This window comes from Pseudonaja textilis, chromosome Z (assembly GCF_049901715.1).
Source record: "Pseudonaja textilis isolate UNSWEBS1 chromosome Z, rPseTex1.2, whole genome shotgun sequence".
Taxonomy (NCBI): domain Eukaryota; kingdom Metazoa; phylum Chordata; class Lepidosauria; order Squamata; family Elapidae; genus Pseudonaja; species Pseudonaja textilis.
Window position 1 is genome coordinate 34,000,649 of NC_142008.1, and position 13,586 is coordinate 34,014,234.

Sequence of the window (13,586 nt, forward strand, 5' to 3'; positions counted from 1 at the left end):
CTCTGTTCTTCATTTGGTTGTTCTTGTAGGCCAGTTTGGTCTGTCTAGTACTCATTAAACCTTCCTGATATGCTAACTTCACTACATCTTCTTCACTGTCCTTCAGTCTTTCTATCCAGGGCTTATAGTTTTAGAGTCCAGTCTACCATTCCAGTTATATAGTTGATGTATATCTGATGGAATTGACCAGGTGTTAATTGCCTTGATGGCATTGCCTTCTCTAAGTTTGAACTTCACTCCCCTGATGTATTCACTTTTAACCTTTTTCTGGACATTATGGACATGTGCATAATGCATAATTTTCAGATTAAATGCTCAGATATTTGTAATGACCACCATTATCCAGACTTTTGATGTTATTTTCATAGAGAAACATTACTGCAAGACAACTTAGTCATTGAAGACCAGTGGACACGTTTTATACATGCCATTGTCAACAGCGCCAACATAACAATAAGGCAATGTCAAGGTTCATGGAGAGAACAATGGATTGCTTCTTGCATTAGGTAGATTGCAAATATATAGAATAGTACCTTTATATTACTCCTATCTGCTGCCTCTTATGCATCAGTGCCCTTGCATTCCAGCCACATATTTATTGGCCAGCAATTCTGCTTAACCTGGAGGTCCAGATCTCTGTATTTATCCTCTGCTGCTATTTTTTCAGTCAATGTCTCTATTAAGGTTGAGTCAGACTTCCAACCTTCTGAGGTCAGTAAAATGAGGATCCAGACTGTTGGGAGAAATATGCTGACTATTTAGAGGGGGCTATAAAGCACTCTGAAGCAGTATATAATTCTAAGTGCTATTCTTATAAAAATAAAAATTGAAAACTTTTATTCACAAAAGAGGACCAAGAAGTGGAATGGGTAGAACATTTCAAAGAAAATTTGATTCACCCAACCTCCAATATGACCTATGATTTTAGTAATGCCAATTCCATTGCACTTACTGGACGTTGATTTGGAAATGATAGCAACCTGTGGTTTGATGGGCAATTAGTGCATAGAAGAATGAAGACCAGATCTCTGCATAACTTTTGAAAGCTGACAGAGATGATCTGGTTATGGAGCTGACCAAGTTATTAAACACATGTTGGCAAACACAATGCATTCCTGATGATTGGTAGAAAGAAGATATTGTTAATCTTTCCAAGAAAGGGAATCTTAATGACTGTAATAACTATCAAGGTATCACTTTTATTTCTGTACCTGGCAAAGTATTCTTGATTATTCTCTTTAGGCTCCTGCTAGCAGCAATTTATAAAATGCTTCAGGAGAAACAGACTGGATTTCATGATGATCATTCATGTTCTGAACAAATTCTCATGCTACACACATCATTGAGCAGCGTAATGTTCCAGTGATCATTTGCTATAAATTTTATAGATTTCAGGAAGGCTTTTTATAATGTATAGCAGGATTCCCTATGGAAGATCTATAGAAGATATGGAATCCCTGATCAATTTATTCGCATCTTCAAAAAATATCTGTCTTAATAGTAGTTGTTGTGTAAAGGTCAATAGTGGGAAACATCTAATTTTCAACATCAATATTAGTGTTAGACTGGGCTATATTTTATCATCGTTTCTCCTCGTCTTTGTTATGTGAAAAGCAATGAATGGGCCAAATACTGGAATTAGCTGGAAGAGTCACACAAAGGTCACAGACCTTGATTTTGCTGACAATGTTGCATTGTCAGAAACTAGCACCTCCTTTGCAAGACATGAGTACCAGCTTAAACACTGAGACTAGAAAACTAGAACTACATATTAGTGCAAAATGTTCATTGGCAGTTATCCTCCCAATACATTAATCACAACTGGTCAACAGCCAATAGAACATGTCCAACAGTGTACATAACTTGGTAGCATCAAGATGTTCAATAACAATACCATTGTTCTCTCCATGAACTTTGACATAGATGCAAATGTCAAATATAGAACTGGTAAAGTCTCAGCAGTATTCCAGCACTTACAACCTATTTTGATCAGATCCAACAATAAATAAGAAGACCAGATGTAACATTGTTGTACCAACAACAATCTATACTAGTGAAACATGGACATTATGCATAGCACAAAAGTATTCCATCAACATTGCATACAGAGAATTCTGGGTATCCCTTGGTGTGACCAGGTTCTCAATGAGGAAATTCTGGTGAAATGGATCTAGGAAGTTTCAAGACATTGTGACAGAACATCCAATGTGCCTAGCTGGCCATATTCTTCATTTGCCCGAACATCAATACTCTAAACATGCTGTATGAAAGGAGCCTCCAGAAGGAAAGGGGAGGTGGAGTGCAAAACTTGGTTCAGATGTTTAACAATGACTTGCAGATAATGAACATCAAATGGAAAGATGCCAAAGATGCTGCTGCAGATAAGATTCATTGGAAGAAGCTTGCTACCTTGTGTGATTTGTGGAAAGGAACCAATAATGATAATGATAGGCATTGTTATGAAATGTGAAAATATTAAAATAAAGACAACTGAAGGACTTAAGAACTGCTGGCTAGGAAAATCTGGGAGCTGCAGTCCACACATCTAAAAGTTGCTGAGGTTAAGAGACACTATAAAGTACTATACTGTCAAATATACTGTATACTATAAAGACATGTTTTTCATAGACTGCATGGTTAAGAGGTTAAGAGGCACTATAAAGTACTATACTGTAAAATACACTGTATACTATAAAGACATGTTTTTCATAAACTGCATTTTTCTGTTTTCTTGCATGCAATATTTGGAATAGAGGGGTGATTTTAGCTGCCTAAAGGCATTTTAAGCAACAGGCTTGTAATTAGGAATTTGGGGGTCTTCTATCTCTGATCTGCTGTTATGGATATTAAATGTTATGGGTGTGGTTGAATCACTTTTTGAAGTTGCTGTTATTCTCAGCTATATACTTCCTGATGCTACCTCTGATGTTTTCTCCCCAATCAAAGATTTTAGCCAAGAATAACTATATGCAGAAGACAAAGTAATGGCAATAATCTCAAGGGTTAAGGGGTTAAGAAATTCTATAATTATGTATACAACCATTCTCTTAAAATCTGAACAGACCACAAGCTACTCTTGGAAATTTTTGCCAGAACTAACCCAATTTCTCCCATTTTATCAACACATATGCAATACTGGAACATTCTTTGGAGGATATATCACTATACCCTCCTGTAAAAACAAAAGAAATAATTGAAAAGATTGATGACTTGAGTTAGTTCAGATTCCAGTTTGTGCTATCACTCCACCACCTGATGTTACAAGCTATGCCAGAATCTCCCTTCCAGACACAAAAAAACAGCAAAGGAGTATATCGAAGTGTATGTCCTTAACTAGTGGTTCATGGAGCTGGCCACATGATCAACTAGATAAGAAATTTATACCAGCAATTCATCACAGCAAAATTAACTTTCAGCCCACAATTATTGTGTTGTACAATTACATAAACAGTGTACTAAGTACAAAAAGAGCTGTTTGTTGGAAACCAGATGACCACTTACTGTATGCTTGATTCACATTTCAGCCATGCAAGTGGAATCCTAAACTGAACAAGGCTAATTCATCAATAGGTGTTTTGTTTTTTTACAAAATCAGGAGAAAAAAATCCATAATATAGTGTGTTTTGTTTCTCTGACATTCCAGGCATGTAATGCTAGAGCAAGGGTTACAACTTGTGAGCTTCACATGGAGTCATTTTGTGGTCCCCAAAGGAGGAGAAGGTCAAATTTTTGAACTTCTTTTGCACTTGGGAATTCAGATAGTTTTAGGGATGAAATAATTTCTTAAGTCTCAGAGAGGCCTTAGGCATCCATTGCATTCTTAAAAATGTCCCCACCAATTGAGCTTATTCCCCTCTTACTTTCCCCCCTTTTTTCTTTTTCTTTTTTTTAAGGGAACAAAAGCTAATATTAAACTAATTCCCAAGGCTAAAAACAGGCCTAAAAAGTATTTTAGTTGCTCTGATGACTTTATTCTTCTACTTGCTTCCTCTCTATTTAAAAAAGAGCAAAGCTACATCATTTTTCTTTATTAGCAGAGATTGCAATAAGAGTGGGGAAAGTGCCTTGGTGTTCTTGTGCCCTCTACTGATGAAGAAAAAATGAGTTCATTTTTAAACTATAACAGTTCCAGTTGAAAACTGCCCTAAATCTACTCCCTCTGAATTAGCACAATAGAAGATGCCTACTGTGCTGTCATAATCTAACCCTGTTTTTCTCCTTCCCTGATCGACCTCAAGCTCCTGATGATAATACCAGCACTTTAACCAGACCATAGAATTGTTTGGCCGATGAATGTCAATGGATGGCATTCATCAAGTATTCTAATGTCCATGAAAGCACCTTTATGTTTCATGATATTTTACAGCATGATATTTGGGCATCACTGATTGTTCACAAAATAATTAAACTGATAAGTCATATTTTTGAACCACAGCTGGTATATTGTTAGAGGGATATTCCAGTCCTTCTCAGTTGCAATCACTTGGTTCCTTCTTTTCCTGAATCACTCCCTTCTATTTGGCTTTGTCCCGCCTTGATCATCTGCAGTTGAGCTACTATTGATTCTTTAACTATTGGTTAACTCCTCATTGTACTTCAGCATCTTTGATGATGATGATAATGATGATGATGATGATTGTGATTATGATTATATCTCTATCATCGTATAACCCTTTGGGTAAGAACTGCAAGTGTTCATAAATCTTTTTTTATTCTACTTAGATTTACTATGTCAATATTGAGGTGATAATAGCTTGAAATAGCTTAACTGTAATGCTCAGTACACTAGCAAGTTTTGTATCCTTTGACTAACTTATTCTCATCCTCTTCAGACTACCTTCAACAACAATGGAACCATCTGGCCTAACAAAATTTAAAAGCCAAATGTAATTATTTTTTTAAATGATGTGCTTAGCTGTTAAGGTATCATATCCATTTGGGGCACAAGAGGAAGTAAACATGCAAGTCTGCACAGTTGTCAAGAAACACAGACATCATCCATCATAAATGTTTTACATGCATTCCCAAGTTATAGCACTTGCTTCAAATGATTAGCTACTAAAGGACGTAAATAAAAAATTGGAAATGAGAGGTTTCTTTTAAGGAAGATTGTTTCCTGCTCTGGAAAGTCTACATTGAAAAAAAGTGCCAAATTTAGTCTCAACTTTAAGGTCATTTTCTGGTTTTAATGCTCTACTAAAGAGCAACAATAAGATCTCAGCATCGAAGCAGAAAATATCCCAGCTTCTTTTTGTGACAGAATACATATAGTGCTACTTTTTTTCAGACTTCACTTTTATTACAGGATCCTATTCTGAAACTTTCTGCTTTTACTGCTAATTTTTAAAAGCAGAGTTTCTATATTTTATTGATTTGATTTTTTTAATAAAAATGGGAAACATGGCTTTCGGCAGCCATAATTGAATTTCAATTCAATTAATACTGAGTTATTTCAATGCCTTGTTGCACAGAAAGTAAGGGCAAATGGATGGTTTGGTTTTTTTTTTCTAAAGGCAGACTGACCGTGAAAGCACAAGAAATGAAGGCAGTAGTAGTAGTAGTAGTAGTAGTAGTAGTAGTAGTAGTTGTTATAGTACTGAAATGTGCCAAGTCTAGAAGCTTGGCAAAGTGGATTATGTCATCACTTAATGATTTGTCTAAGTTCAGGAGGTTTTTTTTTTTTTCCAAGTTTCAAGACTACTTTACTGCAGATCTCTGATGAACTCACTTATGCAAAACCTCTACTTGCTTATTTCCAAACCAGTGCATATGGTCAACTCAATCTTGAATCACAGCTGAAGTTTTAAATTTTAAAATGTTTTTTTAGCAATATGATTCTAAGCTGTACAAAAGTTTAAGTCTAAGCTGTACAAAAAACCAGATGATCTGTTTTAAAAATCAGTCAAATGAGACTATAGTTATAGTTATTCATTGTATGAATAACTATACCACCAATTGATTCCAACCAATCATGCTTATCAACTATTTGGCTGAATAATTCAGTTGGATGCTGACAACTTTATTAGCCATTTTTGTGAACGGATTCGAATTATATAAAATAATTTCCTTTGTTTTAATTGTACACATTGAGTTTTGTCAATGACAAACCTGCTCAGGTTTACAATCTTTATACAAAGAGTAACTGGTCAAAATAAGCAGCTCAAAAACAAATTACAGCCAAGTGAAGGTATATATCTCCGTAGTTAATACATAAATAAAATGCTGATTATATTTTATTTTTTATTTATTTTGATTTGTCAATTGCTTACAAGATAATAGGTATAAGAATATACATAGTTATCAATACATGAAATGTGTACATATAAGAAAAATAAATGAAACAATAGAACAGGGACAGTAAGAACGTTGGTGCGCTTATGCATGTCCCCTACAGACCACTTAGGAAAGGGAAAAGGTCAATAGTAGACAGTCTAAGGTTAAAGTTTTTGGGGTTTGGGGAAGAAATCACAGAGTCAGATAGAGTATTCCAGATATTGACCACTCTGTTGCTGAAGTCATATTTCCTGCAATCAAGTTTGGTGCAGTTAACCTTGAGTTTGTATCTATTGTGTGCTCTAGTGTTGTTATGGTTGAAGCTGAAGTATTCATTGACAGGTAAGTCATTGCAATGTATGATTTTATATACCATACTTAGATCAGATCAAAGACAGCATAATTCAAGGTTTTCTGGGTCTAGAATTTCAAGTCTGGTGGCATAAGGTATTCTACAATGAGTAGAGGAGTGGATATTCTTGTGAAATATTTCTGGACTTTCTCAACTGTAATATCAGATATGTAATGTGGGTTCCAGACTGATGAGCTGTATTTGAGTATTGGTCTAGCAAATGTTTTGTATGCTCTAGTTAGTAGTGTGATATTACCAGAGAAAAAAGTTATGTAGGATTAAGTTAACAACTCTTAATGCCTTTTTGGCTATGTAGTTACAGTGGGCTCTAGCACTTAGATCATTGGAGATGAGTACTCCAAGGTCCTTTACAGAGCTTGGATCATCAACAAGGTCTTGACTATTCAGCTTGTATTTTATTTTCTGATTTTTTGCCAATATGTAAGACAGAGCATTTATTTGTTGAGATTTGAAGTTGCCATTTGTTTGACCATTCTGATACGTAGTCGAGGTCTTTTGAAGGGTAGCAGTATTGTCTGTGGTATTGAACAGCTTTACAGCTGTTCAAGCAAAGAGCAAAGAGAACGCAGTTGCTCTTAATATGATCAGCAAAGAGAACGCAGTTGCTCTTAATATGATCACAGAGGTCATTTATGTAGAGTATGAAGAGAGTTGGTCCTAGAACACTGCCTTGGGGGACAGCCCTGTGGACAGGTACAGGATTTGATAGGACACTCTCAATTTTGACCATTTGTTGTCTGTTTGACAGGAATGCTTCTATCCAGTTATGCAGTTGTCCAGAGGTACCATAAGATTTTAGTTTTAGGAGTAGTTTGTCATGCACCACCGAATCAAAGGATTTTTACTCAATTTTAAAATCAATTTTAATTTATCCAACAAAAATAATTGGCTTTATTATTTCTGCCAAGATAAACTTGAGACATAAAGCCCTTCTTTTATATAAAATTTCACAAAGAAAATTCAGATATTAATAACATTCACAAGAGAATGAGAAAATGAGATCATGGAAATGTGTAGTTTTTTCAGATGAACATTTTACTGAATTGCACATTCTTTGATAACATTGTGTCTCAAAGTGAGGACTGACTAAATCAACAGCAGATATAGTTACTATGAATAAATTTATTTATTTATTTATGTTGCCCATGGTGACTTACACAATGTAAAACCACATTTAAAACAAAAAATAAAAATAAAAACAATAACAACTAAAGAATCAAATAAATTACCAGTAGAGACAAATACTTTAATAGCTAAGAGTCATCAATATTTTTTCAAACATCAGTTGTGCCAGATACTACATTTCTAAGTGTCTCTCATAATATTCTCCTTCATAAGATAATAAAATATGGGTTAGATCAATAGTTCTCAAACATTTTGGTCTCAAGATCATTTTACATTTTTAAAAGTGATTGAAGATCCCAAAGAGTTTTGGTTTATATGTATTACTATATATCTATTGATATATATTGTATTTTTTAAAAAACTAAGAAATTTTAAAATATGTATTTATTTAACTTTGTAGATAGATCCTGAAAAGCTTTTAGGAACCCTCAGATTTCCCAGACCCCACTTTTAGAATTTATAAGATATATGATAACCCTGAAAGATAGATTCACAATTGAATGAATAATTACATGCAAAGGGATGATTAATGCAGTCTATAAAGTTCCTAGCTGTATTTCTTGAATACCTTCCTTTTTTGTTTGCATCAGGAACATTTAGAGAGAGCAAGAAGAGACAGAAGTTATATCTGCTACAAAATAAAAAGCATGGCACAGTAGTGGAATTCAAATTTTTTTACTCCTGATTCTGTGGGCATGACTTGGTGGGAGTGGCAGGGAAAGAACACTGTAAAATCTCCAGTCAGAGGTGGTATTTGCCGGATCTCCAAACTACTCAAAATTTCCACTACCGGTTCTCCAGAACTGGTGAGAACCTGCTGAATACCACCTCTGGCATGGCAATAACTTCCACTTTTCTTCCTTTTTTAAAAGTCAGAAGTAGAAAACTTAGGGTTCCTTGCATATGTATACCTACAGAGGACAGAAGACATTGTTACACATGTGTTGTGATGTTGCAATTCAAACTGCATAATTTGTGTTTAATATCACAATGCAAGTAAATAGGCCAGACCTTGAATCATTCTATTATGATGGACATTTCATTATTCTGGGATTGTTATGAATTAGGAACAGATATCTTTGGTTTGTTAAATAGCAGAGCATATATTTTAAAGACAAATGGTGAAACAGACCAGTTACAATAGGATATTCTAGAGGTGATATTCAGCAGGTTCTGACCAGTTCTGGAGAATCGGTAGCGGAAATTTTGAGTAGTCCGGAAAACCTGCAAATCCCACCTCTGACTGGAGATTTTACAGTATCCTTCCCCTGCCATGCCCACCAAGCCATGCCCACAAAACCAGTAGTAAAAAAATTGAATCCCACCACTGGAGTATTCGTTAATGGTAATTTCAGATATTGCAATTGACAATACTTTATAAAGTTTGGTGATTAAATCTGAAAAAAAAGACAAAACTTCTGGAACAATTGTTTATGAGAATAATTATCAAAATGGAAGATTAAAGAAAGACATCGTGAATATCATGTATAGTAATTTAGAATCTGTGCTTTACTATTAGAATAAGAAAACCCCACAACAGGTTTATTACATAAGATGTATTTTACTAATAAGGAAGATTTCAATTCTGCTTGAATTTTCTTCTCCGAAACTTTCTTTCATTCTTCTTTGCCTAAAGCTCCATGTAGTTGTCTAATCGTTTTGTGACTTCTTAGTATTTGTCATCCATACTTATTATGGTGAAGACTTTTTGAACAAAGATTGATTACATTCCTTAACATTCACCACCAACTAGGTCCACATATTTTCCAACTATTATCAGGAATTACAGAAGCCCTGTAGACATCCAGTTTCTATTTAGTAGCAGTATGTGTCTGTGTACATGGGTACATGTTGTATGTTTGTGTGCATGTGTGTATGAAACCAAGCAATGCACCATGAATTGGGCACAGGGAGATCCAAACTCAGCACCACTCAACCACTGACTGTACAGAATGATTTGGGGTCATCATTAATTCAGCCTAGCTCACATGTTTGTTTTGTGAGGGATAAAATAAGGCAATATTCAGAAAATATTGCACTCCTTCAAAAAACATGGAATCTAATACTATTAAATAAATATATTAGAAAGTATGTAAATAATTAAATTCTGCTAGCTACCTGATAAAAAGTTCTTTCAGTCACCAAAAGATTAGGCTTCAGTTGAGATTTAGGCAATAATTCTTTCTTGCCTTGGCAGTTGTAGAAACTTTTAATTTAAAAAGAAATTGAATGGAAACAAATCTGCCAAACTATAAAATATAGTGCCAACATCCATCCCTTTTATTTCCAAGAACAGTTCTAGGCTTGTCTGGCCTGCAGATGTTTTTTTAAGAAATAAAAAATGCAAATGGTTATTGCCCAGATTCTAGCCAGAAAAAAAGCTATGAGAAGAGATCTGGTCAGAAAAGTCATGCTCACCTTTTTGCTTTCTATTAACTGAGTATTTTGTTAATGCCATGACATCAATTGCAGTTATTTTGTGCATATGCAAACTAGCAGCAGCTATTTAGTTTATAGTTCAAGATGCTTCCCTCATCCAAATCTCATAATAATACACAGTGTTTTGGTTCTAGACTCCCCACACTTCCAGTGGCCCCAATAAAAGCCTGAGTCCAGTCCCTCTAGCATAGGGATTTTGATATATATTACAGGTTAAATGTAATGAAAAATCCATTGAAAATCTACCTCTAGCAGTAACCAGGTGAACTAAACCATCATGTTGCATTATCTTCAGAGAACAATTAGTTGGATCCCTAACAATACGGACCAAAATTAATTATGCAGCATAGCTGCATAGCTATGTGTTGCATAGCTCAGAGGGTGGGTAAGAAAATTTTGCACTATGATTGCTATGTTCTGTGATGTTTTCACTTCCACAGGATACTAAATGAAGTCTTTTCAACAACCAGACTCCAATCATTGTTCTGTGTCCAATAAAAACAAAAACTGAAGTCCTGATGAAGGCTGGTTTTAATTTGATAAATTTTCTTAAATATGCAGGAAATACTTTCAGTCTGTGCCTATACACAGCAATTATTCATTCTCTAACCTCTAGTAGTCCCCTCCACATCTTCGTGATACTTTGCAACCCTAATCATCTTCCATATAATTGTCTTTAGCTACTTTTATGATTTCTTTTTGACATATAGATTTTCTAATGAATGTATAATATTCTGAGTCAATGTTTTGCTGTTCATTCTTTTTCACTATACTCACAAACACACACACATACACATGTATATATACACATACATACACACACACACACACACACACACATATATATATATATATATATATACATACATATATCTATACAGATAGATAGATAGATAGATAGATAGATAGATAGATAGATAGATAGATAGATAGATAGATAGATAGATAGATGTAGATTTTCACGGATACAGGTATGCAGGTCTTGATGTATTCAGGTCTTTTCCCGTATAAGATTGAAAGTATCTTGGTGACATATTGACGAGGACTTACTCGCCATCTTCAGGCTGGTGCTTTCAGCTTCGTGCTTGTGTGAGCAAAGCATGATCTGAGCTGCCTTCTCTCTATAAATACTGGGGTTGGGTGTGTTGTCATTTCTTGATTGGTTGATAGAGTTGATGTTTGCAGATTGGCTAGCTTTTTCGTGAGAACATGTGTGGCTGAGATGTTGGCTGTGTGTCTATCAGCCTCCTGGGTTGTAATGAGCTGGTCATGGGCTGTGTGATGACCTTCTGAGTTCTATTGTTGTGACATCCTGGGTCTTGTGCTCTAATCTCCTGGGTCGTTGGCTGTGTTGTAACATCCTGAGGTTTTGTGGTGTAACTTCCTGAGTTCCATGATGTGATATCCTGAGCGGGTGGCTGTGATGTGACGTTCTGGGTTTTGGTTTGGTTCAGTGTTTGAGGTCTGGCTATGTGTTCATGGTGTGTGTCTGTTTGCTTGGTTTGGGGGTCAGGGTGTGTGCCAACTGGTGATGCAGCCATGGTCTGGTTTCTGGATGGTGGTTGCCCTTCGTCTATGGGGTGGGTTTGGGTTTGAGTCTGGTGAGGAAGATATTCTTACTAGAAATCAAAAGAGCCATCAAATTATATGTACCAAAACCAGGAAAAACAGATTACCCATAACAATAAGGAAGCTTCAATCCAAAAGGAGATCACTTTGGCGAAAAACAAATCTGGTCACATTGCCAACTTCAAAAGCCAATACAAAAATCGATGCCACCAGATAGAAACTGAATGCACTAATTATCACATTAAACAAGAGGAAAACCTTCTACGCACAAATTCCACCCATGCTTTCTACAATTTTGTAAACAACAATCTAAAAGACTCAAGGTCCATTCCACCCCTGAAAGGACCTAATGGCAAAGACTGCAACGCCGACACCATCAAAGCAAACCTCTTTAACACATTCTTTGGCTCAGTATTTGTAAACAGCGATGGATCAAACCCAGTACTTCCTAGTTGAACCACAGACAACTACAATGATCTATTACATATCGATTTTACAGAAGACATTGTTGAAAAGCACTGTAATCTAAAACCATCTTATCTATTGGACCAAACAGAATATGTGCTTACTTCTTAAAAAAGCTATCCACTGCCATAGGCCAAACCTCTAAACATAATCTTTGAAAATCTTTCAGGACCAGTTCCTTGCCAAAACTATGGTCACAAGCCATCGGTCATCCCATCTTCAAAAAAAGGGAGACCCCAGACTAATTGAAAATTACAGACCAATTTCCTTATGCTGCGTCACCTGTAAAGTCATGGAATCAATTATTAACCAATCCATTATCCTCCACTCTAGAGACAAACAACCTACTCTCTTCAATAAACAATTTGGTTTCAGAAAAACTATCCTGTAATCTGCAACTCTTACACTGAAAAAAAATATGGACTACATAACTCAATCAGGGCAAAGCAATACACGCAATCTACATAGACTTCTATAAAGCCTTTGATTCAGTGGTACATGACAAACTACTCCTAAAACTAAAATCTTATGGTATCTCTGGACACCTACATAACTGGAGAGAAGCATTTCTGTCAAACAGACAACAAATGGTCAAAATTGGCAGCGTCCTATCAAATTCTGTACCTGTCAACTGTGGTGTTCCCCAAGGTAGTGTTTTAGGAGGAACTCTTTTCATACTCTACATAAATGACCTCTGTGATCATATTAAGAGCAACTGTGTTCTCTTTGCTGATGATGTAAAGCTATTCACAGACAATACTGCTACCCTTCAAAAAGACCTCGACTATGTATCAGAATGGTCAAACAAATGGCAACTTCAAATCTCAACAAATAAATGCTCTGTCTTACATATTGGCAGAAAAAAATCAGAAAATAAAATACAAGCTAAATAGTCAAGACCTTGTTGATGATCCAAACTCTGTCAAGGATCTTGGAGTACTCATCTCAAATGATCTAAGTGCTAGATCCCACAGTAACTACATAGCCAAAAAGGCATTAAGAGTTGTTAATATAATCCTACGTAGCTTCTTCTCTGGTAATAACACACTACTAACTAGAGCATACAAAACATTTGCTAGACCTATACTTGAATACAGCTCATCAGACTGGAACCCATATCATGTATCTGATATTAACACAATTGAAATATTTCACAAGAAGAGTTCTCCCCTTCTCTACTCATTGCAGAATGCCTTATGCCACCAGACTTGAAACTCTAGACCTAGAAAACCTAGAACTACGTTGCCTCCAGCCCGATCTAAATATAGTATATAAAATCATACATTGCAATGTTCTACCTGCAAATGAATACTTCAGCTTTAATCATAACAATACAAGAGCA